The sequence below is a fragment of the Carassius carassius genome, chromosome 9 (genome assembly GCF_963082965.1).
Source record: "Carassius carassius chromosome 9, fCarCar2.1, whole genome shotgun sequence".
Lineage (NCBI taxonomy): Eukaryota > Metazoa > Chordata > Actinopteri > Cypriniformes > Cyprinidae > Carassius > Carassius carassius.
The window spans coordinates 480,001-490,000 of NC_081763.1; the positions used below are offsets into that span (position 1 = coordinate 480,001).

The 10,000-nt window shown below is 36.0% G+C and overlaps 2 non-coding genes across 2 annotated transcripts; both read right to left on the reverse strand.

The window, feature by feature from the left end:
* Positions 1-919: 919 nt before the first annotated feature.
* Positions 920-1,038, reverse strand: LOC132150673 (5S ribosomal RNA). The gene has a single exon (XR_009435898.1). It is a non-coding gene; the product is annotated as a 5S ribosomal RNA (ribosomal RNA).
* A 1,268-nt stretch (positions 1,039-2,306) lies between these two features.
* Positions 2,307-2,425, reverse strand: LOC132150498 (5S ribosomal RNA). Its single transcript, XR_009435728.1, has one exon. It is a non-coding gene; the product is annotated as a 5S ribosomal RNA (ribosomal RNA).
* Positions 2,426-10,000: the final 7,575 nt, after the last annotated feature.

Below are 10,000 nucleotides of genomic sequence, written 5' to 3' on the forward strand. Positions count from 1 at the left end.
ATGGTATGGCCATAAGCGAAGGAGGCTGCAAAGAGAGGGCTATTTAAAGATCAGCCACTATAATCGCCAGTGCTTTATATAAGTAGGGAAGGAAACCCAAAAGCTTGCAGCACCTGGTATTCCCAAAAGTACTAACCAGGCCTATTAGATAATTACTGAAAAAATCCAAAAGTACTAACCTGGCCCAAACCTGCTTACATTCTGAGATCGGGCATTGACTCTTTTTTGTTTTTTTACAAGATTATTAGACAATTAGTGAATTTTTCCAAAAGTACTAACCAGGCCTATTAGATATTTACTGAAAAAAATCCAAAAGTACTAACCTGGCCCAAACCTGCTAACATTCTGATGTCGGGCATTGACTCTTTTTTTTTTTTTTTGCAAGATTATTGGACAATAAGTGAAAATTTCCAAAAGCACTAACCAGGCCTATTAGATAATTACTGAAAAAATCCAAAAGTACTAACCTGGCCCAAACCTGCTTACATTCTGAGATCGGGCATTGACTCTTTTTTTTTTTTTTTTTTTTTGCAAGATTATTGGACAATTAGTGAAAATTTCCAAAAGTACTAACCAGGCCTATTAGATAATTACTGAAAAAATCCAAAAGTACTAACCTGGCCCAAACCTGCTTACATTCTGAGATCGGGCATTGACTCTTTTTTTTTTTTTTTTTTTTGCAAGATTATTGGACAATTAGTGAAAATTTCCTAAAGTACTAACCAGGCCTATTAGATAATTACTGAAAAATCCAAAAGTACTAACCTGGCCCAAACCTGCTTAGATTTGGAGATCAGTTGAGATCGGGCATAGCCAGGATGGTATGGCCATAAGCGAAGGAGGCTGCAAAGAGAGGGCTATTTAAAGATCAGCCACTATAATCGCCAGAGCTTTATATAAGTAGGGAAGGAAACCCAAAAGCTTACAGCACCTGGTATTCCCAGGCGGTCTCCCATCCAAGTACTAACCTGGCCCAAAACTGCTTAGCTTCTGAGATCAGACAAGATCGGGCTTAGCCAGGTTGGTATGGCCATAAGCGAAGGAGGCTGCAAAGAGAGGGCTATTTAAAGACCAGCCACTATAATAGCCAGTGCATTATATAAGTAGGGAAGGAAACCCAAAAGCTTACAGCACCTGGTATTTCCAAAAGTACTAACCAGGCCTATTAGATATTTACTGAAAAAATCCAAAAGTACTAACCTGGCCCAAACCTGCTAACATTCTGAGGTCGGGCATTGACTCTTTTTTTTTTTTTTTTGCAAGATTATTGGACAATTAGTGAAAATTTCCAAAAGTACTAACCAGGCCTATTAGATAATTACTGAAAAAATCCAAAAGTACTAAACTGGCCCAAACCTGCTTACATTCTGAGATCGGGCATTGACTCTTTTTTTTTTTTGCAAGATTATTGGACAATTAGTGAAAATTTCCTAAAGTACTAACCAGGCCTATTAGATAATTACTGAAAAAAATCCAAAAGTACTAACCTGGCCCAAACCTGCTTACATTATGAGGTCGGGCATTGACTCTTTTTTTTTTTTTATTGCAAGATTATTGGACAATTAGTGAAAATTTTCAAAAGTACTAACCAGGCCTATTAGATAATTACTGAAAAAATCCAAAAGTACTAACCTGGCCCAAACCTGCTTACATTCTGAGATCGGGCATTGACTCTGTTTTTTTTTTTGCAAGGTTATTGGAAATTCAGTGAAAATTTCTAAAAGTACTAACCAGGCCTATTAGATAATTACTGAAAAAATCCAAAAGTACTAACCTGGCCCAAACCTGCTTACATCATGAGATCGGGCATTGACTGTTTTTTTTTTTTTTTTTGCAAGATTATTGGACAATTTGTGAAAGTTTCCTAAAGTACTAACCAGGCCTATTAGATAATTATTGAAAAAATCCAAAAGTACTAACCTGGCCCAAACCTGCTTAGATTTGGAGATCAGTTGAGATCGGGCATAGCCAGGATGGTATGGCCATAAGCGAAGGAGGCTGCAAAGAGAGGGCTATTTAAAGATCAGCCACTATAATCGCCAGTGCTTTATATAAGTAGGGAAGGAAACCCAAAAGCTTACAGCACCTGGTATTCCCAAAAGTACTAACCAGGCCTATTAGATAATTACTGAAAAAATCCAAAAGTACTAACCTGGCCCAAACCTGCTTAGATTTGGAGATCAGTTGAGATCGGGCATAGCCAGGATGGTATGGCCATAAGCGAAGGAGGCTGCAAAGAGAGGGCTATTTAAAGATCAGCCACTATAATCGCCAGTGCTTTATATAAGTAGGGAAGGAAACCCAAAAGCTTACAGCACCTGGTATTCCCAGGCGGTCTCCCATCCAAGTACTAACCAGGCCCAAAACTGCTTAGCTTCCGAGATCAGACAAGATCGGGCATAGCCAGGTTGGTATGGCCATAAGCGAAGGAGGCTGCAAAGAGAGGGCTATTTAAAGATCAGCCACTATAATAGCCAGTGCATTATATAAGTAGGGAAGGAAACCCAAAAGCTTACAGCACCTGGTATTCCCAAAAGTACTAACCAGGCCTATTAGATAATTACTGAAAAAATCCAAAAGTACTAACCTGGCCCAAACCTGCTTACATTCTGAGATCGGCAATTGACTCTTTTTTGTTTTTTTACAAGATTATTAGACAAATAGTGAATTTTTCCAAAAGTACTAACCAGGCCTATTAGATAATTACTGAAAAAATCCAAAAGTACTAACCTGGCCCAAACCTGCTTACATTCTGAGATCGGGCATTGACTCTTTTTTTTTTTTTTTTTGCAAGATTATTGGACAATTAGTGAAAATTTCCTAAAGTACTAACCAGGCCTATTAGATAATTATTGAAAAAATCCAAAAGTACTAACCTGGCTCAAACCTGCTTACATTCTGAGATCGGGCATTGACTCTTTTTTTTTTTTTTTTGCAAGATTATTGGACAATTAGTGAACATTTCCAAAAGTACTAACCAGGCCTATTAGATATTTACTGAAAAAATCCAAAAGTACTAACCTGGCCCAAACCTGCTAACATTCTGAGATCGGGCATTGACTCTTTTTTTTATTTTTCAAGATTATTGGACAATTAGTGAAAATTTCCAAAAGTACTAACCAGGCCTATTAGATAATTACTGAAAAAATCCAAAAGTACTAACCTGGCCCAAACCTGCTTACATTCTGAGATCGGGCATTGACTTTTTTTTTCTTTTTTTTTTTGCAAGATTATTGGACAATTAGTGAAAATTTCCTAAAGTACTAACCAGGCCTATTAGATAATTACTGAAAAATCCAAAAGTACTAACCTGGCCCAAACCTGCTTAGATTTGGAGATCAGTTGAGATCGGGCATAGCCAGGATGGTATGGCCATAAGCGAAGGAGGCTGCAAAGAGAGGGCTATTTAAAGATCAGCCACTATAATCGCCAGTGCTTTATATAAGTAGGGAAGGAAAGCCAAAAGCTTACAGCACCTGGTATTCCCAGGAGGTCTCCAATCCAAGTACTAACCAGGCCCAAACCTGCTTAGCTTCCGAGATCAGACGAGATCGGGCATAGCTTTTTTTTTTATTTTTTTTTTTTATTATCAAAAGTATCAAATCAAATACAATTTACATTCAAAATAGAGTATCATAGTCATCAAATAATTACATAAACACAAGAACTTGTCTATTCCTTCGCCAATAATTTGCATACATACCTACAATTATATGCTTAATTATCATGACATTTTTCCCTTTTCGTTTTAGAAATTTATGCTTAAACTTCCTTCGTCATCCACACCTACAAGACCACATCCATTAATGAAAACTTTTTCAAACACATCTTGGCTAAGATATTTCCACATTAGAAAGACATTCTTTCTCATCACTGTTTTAAACATCACAGTAATGTCCACATTTTTCCCTTCAAAATATGCCAAATTCCTTCTTGCCCAAATTGCATATCTTGCATGACTTAAAATGTAATTACACAAATTAACCTTCCAATCTTTACAATTATTACATTCACCAAATAAAAACATTTTCCTCCATTCATCTCCTTCTATCTCTTTTCCCCAGTCATCCTCTATCAATTTCTTCAGTTTTTCATGAAATATGTCTAGCTCTTTACATTCAAAAAATATATGCATTAACGTTTCTGTATCAGTTTTACATACATCACATTCTCTATTCACATTCTTATTAATTTGATGAATCACCACCTTTGTGTATATTCTATTATGTCTTAATTTAAAGTCTAAGTTTTCACACTCCAGTCCGTTATACTTCACACTTAAGTTCTTCCATATTGACTTTACATTAAATCCTGGAAACAGTTTTTGCCACACAGCTTCTGATGCAGGCACCTTAATATATTTTTCCACAAAAAAGTTATATATTGTTTTCGTCGTTATATCTGTCAGACATTTCTTTTCACCATTTTTCCCAACAATAAACATTTCTGGCATTCCCCAGTTCCCCGGTTTAGCTGTCTCTCTCTCAATCATTTCAACCCAAATCCTGGGCAGACTTGTTTTAATATTTTCACATACAGAATCCACTTTTGATTTTTCAATTTCGTCATCCCATTCCAACACGTAATCATAAATAGCTCTATTTGGCAAAAAGCCTTTCACATATTCATATACCATATCCTTTAATCGTCTTACTCCCGCTTTCATGTATAGTCTATTATAAAACATTTTCCCATTCATTCTTATCTTTGGATTAAGAAAAATTGGCTGCTTGTGTATTTGATTTATATTTTCACAATCATATTTCACGTCCATTACAAACTCTGCCCATGCACTAAATACTTCTTGATAAAATAAGGGTATATTTTCAAACATTGGCTTCTTTAAAGCCATGAATACCCCTTCTTCACCACATCCACTACTTTTATCCAAAAAGTCTCTCATGAAACCTTTCCATCCATACTGCACTTTATCATATAATTACTTCTTCATTGTTTTCACTCTTATTGCTTTTCTTTTAACCTCTAAATCAATCAACTTTAAACCTCCTCCTGTGTAGTCTGCTATTAATGTATTTTTTTATATTTTAACCCCTTTCCCCTCCCCATAAAAAATTATTAAGCACCTCCTTCATCTCATTTACCACCCAAACTGGCAAGTCAACTGCACCCAATACATAATTACATTTGGTAAGCAGCAAGGAATTAAACACTATTACTTTACCCCTCAGTGTTAATTCTCTTAATTTCCAAAAACGTAGAACTTGTTTTATTTTATTTAAAATCCCTGTCCAAGTAGCATCTCTTGCTTCTTTTGCATTAACTCCTATATTAACTCCTAAAATCCTTGTGTATTCTTTTGTGACTTTAAAATTATTTTCACACCCGCTCATATCTATCCCACCTATACTCATTATTTCAGATTTTTCAATATTAATTTTTGCTCCTGACGCTTTCCCATATGTTTCAACATGTTTCATTATTCTTTTTATACTCTCCATATCTCTTACAGTAAATGTTGTGTCATCTGCATACTGGTGAATTAAACTCAGTCCCCCATGTGGTACTGGAATTCCTCTTATTTCCCCATCTCTCTTTACCAGTGTCGCTAGTGGCTCAACTGATATTGAATACAGCATAGCAGAAAGTGGGCATCCTTGCCTCACTGATCTTTCTAGTGGAAAAGGATTTGTTAAAACACCATTTACTTTTACACAGCTTTTTGCATTACAATATAATAAATTTATCCACCTCAGAATCCTCTCCCCAAACCCAAATTTCCTCATTGCTTGTTCCATAAAACAGTGCTCTACCCTATCAAAGGCTTTATTTAGATCCATACAAAAAATCAAACCTCCTTCCCTATCATTAACCATACTATCCACTACATCCCTTATTGTACATATTGTATCTGTAATGTCTCTTCCTGGTATACTGTATGCTTGATTTGGCGATATTATACTGCCCACTACTCCTTTTATTCTATTGGCTAAAACTTTTGTCAAAATTTTATAATCAGTGTTTAAAAGACTTAAAGGTCTATAATTTCCCAATTTAAGCGGACTACCCTTATTCTTATAAAGAATATTAATTACGCCCAAGCTCATTGATTCTGGTATCTCCCTTCTTTCTTTCATACTCCTGAATACCTTAATCAATATAGGTGCTAAAATATCTATGAATGTCTTGTAGAATTCATGCGTTAAACCATCTGATCCTGGACTTTTATTCGGCTTTGTTTGTCTTATTGCTTCTTTTATTTCTTCAATACGTATATCACTGTCACACATACTTCTTTCTTCATCAGTTAAACTAGCACTTACAGTATTTAAAACTACATCCACACATTCTTGTTTTACATTTTCTTTCTTGAAGAGTTTCTTATAAAATGATTCTACCACATCTATAATTTCTACATAATCTGTTACCTTTTTCCCTTCTTCATTTTCCAATTCTGTAATATATTTTTTCCTCTGTTTTTTTTCTCTAGATTCAGAAAGTACTTTGTGCACCTTTCCCCCTCCACCGCATACTGTGCCCTGCTCCTTACTATTGCACCCTCGCACTTTTCCTTTTCAAACATCTCCATTTCTGCTTTTATCCTAAAGAAATGTTCTTTTGAGTACTCAGGGTTGTTTTCTATTTTCTCTGCTTCTTTCTCCAACATATTTCCCATGTCCTCCATTGCCCTCATTCTCATAAAATGCCTCTGCTTTGAGTACCTTATACTTCTTTTTTGTATTTTCCTTTTCATTATTTCCCACCACTCACAGACATTCTCTTCAAATAATGAGTTTTCCGTTTCACACTTTATACATCTGTAAATACTTTTCCTGTACTCTTCTTCCGTTAGTAAAGATGAATTCAGACACCACATCCCCCCACCACTTGTTTCCTTATTTCCAGCCATCTTTACTGTCATGACAGCATGATCACTTACTCCAATAAACTTATATCTCACATTTTTCACATAATATAATATTTCTCTTTTAACTAAACACAGATCTATTCGACTTTGTTTTAAGTTTCCCAGCACCATTTGCCTTCTTGAAAATTCCTTTTTAAATGGGTTCTCCTCTCTCCAGGCATCTACCATATCCTCACTTTGCATTAATTTGTTTAAAATCCTTCTAGACACATCTGATTTGAAATTTGCACTTCTAGACACATCTAGTCTTGTGCACCACACATTAAAATCTCCAACCACTATACATTTGCCTGTACATAATGGTTTCATTTGCTCAAAAACTCCTTTTCTTTCGATTTCTACATTAGGTGCATATAAATTAATCAATCTAAAAAGTTCATTGTTGAACATAAAATCTATTCCTAACAGTCTTCCTTTACCATCATTATATATTTCCTTTACATTATACATTTCACCTCTTTTCATCAGAATCGCCACTCCACAAGCCCTCTGATTTACATGATTTACATAAATTTCATGTTCCCAGATTTTTTTTATATTGACCATTATGTCTTCAGACCAATGTGTCTCTTGTAAACAAATTACATCTGTTTTAAGCTTTCCAATAACCTGCTCAAACTTATTCATTTCTCTGAGACCATTACAGTTCAAGCAGGCAATGCTCATTATGTCACACATTGCATGTATTACAAGTATTAGAAGGAGGCAACACATAAAAAGCCCAAGTTCTTACTTTTTCGCAAAGCATTCTTCACCGCCTTTCATTTTCCTTTTCAGCAACTTGATACTTCCTTCACTTGTGTCCAACTCCTCTCCCAGATTTATCAGTGGAGTCTCCAGAGACTCCCTCACCTCTTCTCTTCTGCTTTCCTTATTCTTTAAGCTTTCATCTTCTTCTTGGTGCCTTGTTCCTTGTTTTTCCTTTTTCCCATCATCCCCTTCACTTTTTCCCCATTTTTTGGTTGCCCCTCCATCTTTCTCTTCAGTCATCTGTACTCTCCCGATTTTCCCGTTACCCTCCTTTAAACTTTCAACAACATCTCTGCTGCTCTCTTTCTCAGCAGTCTGTTGTCCTGCAGTTAAATCTCTTTCACTCCATGCATCCCCTCTTTCCTCTTCCTCCACCGTTAAACCCTCCTCCGACTCTTCATACAGGTCCACGAAGCTTCCCACGCTATCTCCTTCCTCCCGCTCTTCTGAAATTTTGCATACGCAAAATGCAGATCTCATCCTGCAAACGCTACAGTTTCCCTCATTGCATTCCCTTACATAGTGGCTTGCATTCCACACCGAAAACATTTAAAGCTTGGACAGTCTCTCACTATGTGTCCAGGTTGAATGCACAGACGGCAAACTTTAACCTGTCTGTCATGCATGACTCGAAAGTGCTCAGTTCCTCCCAAAGTCTCAAACTTTGTTGAGTATGGCAGCGATTTAACAGTATCTGTGAACTTGACTTTCAAGAATCTCGTTCCATCAGCAATGTCAGTCCCTGGCCACATTCTCCTTTTAATAGTTGAAACTGCTGTCACTCCCCAATCTGTTAGCTTTCCCTTTATCTCCTCATCTTGAATATAAGTCGGCAGATTTAGGAATGAAACCACCATCTCATTATTGCTTATTTCCTTCGCCATCACCCTACTATTCTTTATCTTTAGCCCATCCAAAATTTTGTCTTTTCCATTCTCTTCTTTCATTGTCAGTTCATATTCTCTTGGATTTTTATATCTACAACCAATTACCACTCCACAATCTTCTCTTACTTTTTTCAGTAGCTCCATCATCGTAATTCTGTCTTCCCCAACAATCTCCACCAACACAGTTAATTTCTTATCATAGTTTTGTCTTCTTGATTCATCTTCATTTTCTCCCATATTCCATCTACCTTTTCCTTTGTCCATGTCTGTGTTATCAGCCCGTATCATTTAGCAACTCAAAATAAAAAGAGATAAGATCCCCAAACAGCAAAAAGCTGTTTGGGGAATAAAGATTTTAAAATTTTTTAAATAAAGATATCAAAACAAACCAAAAAGTCTAAATTTTTGTACAAACAAATACTCTCCACGTGCTCTCTGCACCAATACTTCCACTTCCTGAATAGCTCAATTGCGCCCTCAGGTTGGTATGGCCGTAAGCGAAGGAGGCTGCAAAGAGAGGGCTATTTAAAGATCAGCCACTATAATCGCCAGTGCATTATATAAGTAGGGAAGGAAACCCAAAAGCTTGCAGCACCTGGTATTCCCAAAAGTACTAACCAGGCCTATTAGATAATTACTGAAAAAATCCAAAAGTACTAACCTGGCCCAAACCTGCTTACATTCTGAGATCGGGCATTGACTCTTTTTTGTTTTTTTACAAGATTATTAGACAATTAGTGAATTTTTCCAAAAGTACTAACCAGGCCTATTAGATAATTACTGAAAAAAAACCAAAAGTACTAACCTGACCCAAACCTGCTTACATTCTGAGATCGGGCATTGACTTTTTTTTTTTTTTTTGCAAGATTATTGGACAATAAGTGAAAATTTCCAAAAGCACTAACCAGGCCTATTAGATAATAACTGAAAAAATCCAAAAGTACTAACCTGGCCCAAACCTGCTTACATTCTGAGATCGGGCATTGACTTTTTTTTTTTTTTTTTTTTTTTTTTTTTTTGCAAGATTATTGGACAATTAGTGAAAATTTCCAAAAGTACTAACCAGGCCTATTAGATATTTACTGAAAAAATCCAAAAGTACTAACCTGGCCCAAACCTGCTTACATTCTGAGATCGGGCATTGACTCTTTTTTTTTTTTTGCAAGATTATTGGACAATTAGTGAAAATTTCCTAAAGTACTAACCAGGCCTATTAGATAATTACTGAAAAATCCAAAAGTACTAACCTGGCCAAAACCTGCTTACATTCTGAGGTCGGGCATTGACTCTTTTTTTTTTTTTATTGCAAGATTATTGGACAATTAGTGAAAATTTCCAAAAGTACTAACCAGGCCTATTAGATAATTACTGAAAAAATCCAAAAGTACTAACCTGGCCCAAACCTGCTTACATTCTGAGATCGGGCATTGACTCTTTTTTTTTTTTTGCAAGATTATTGGACATTAAGTGAAAATTT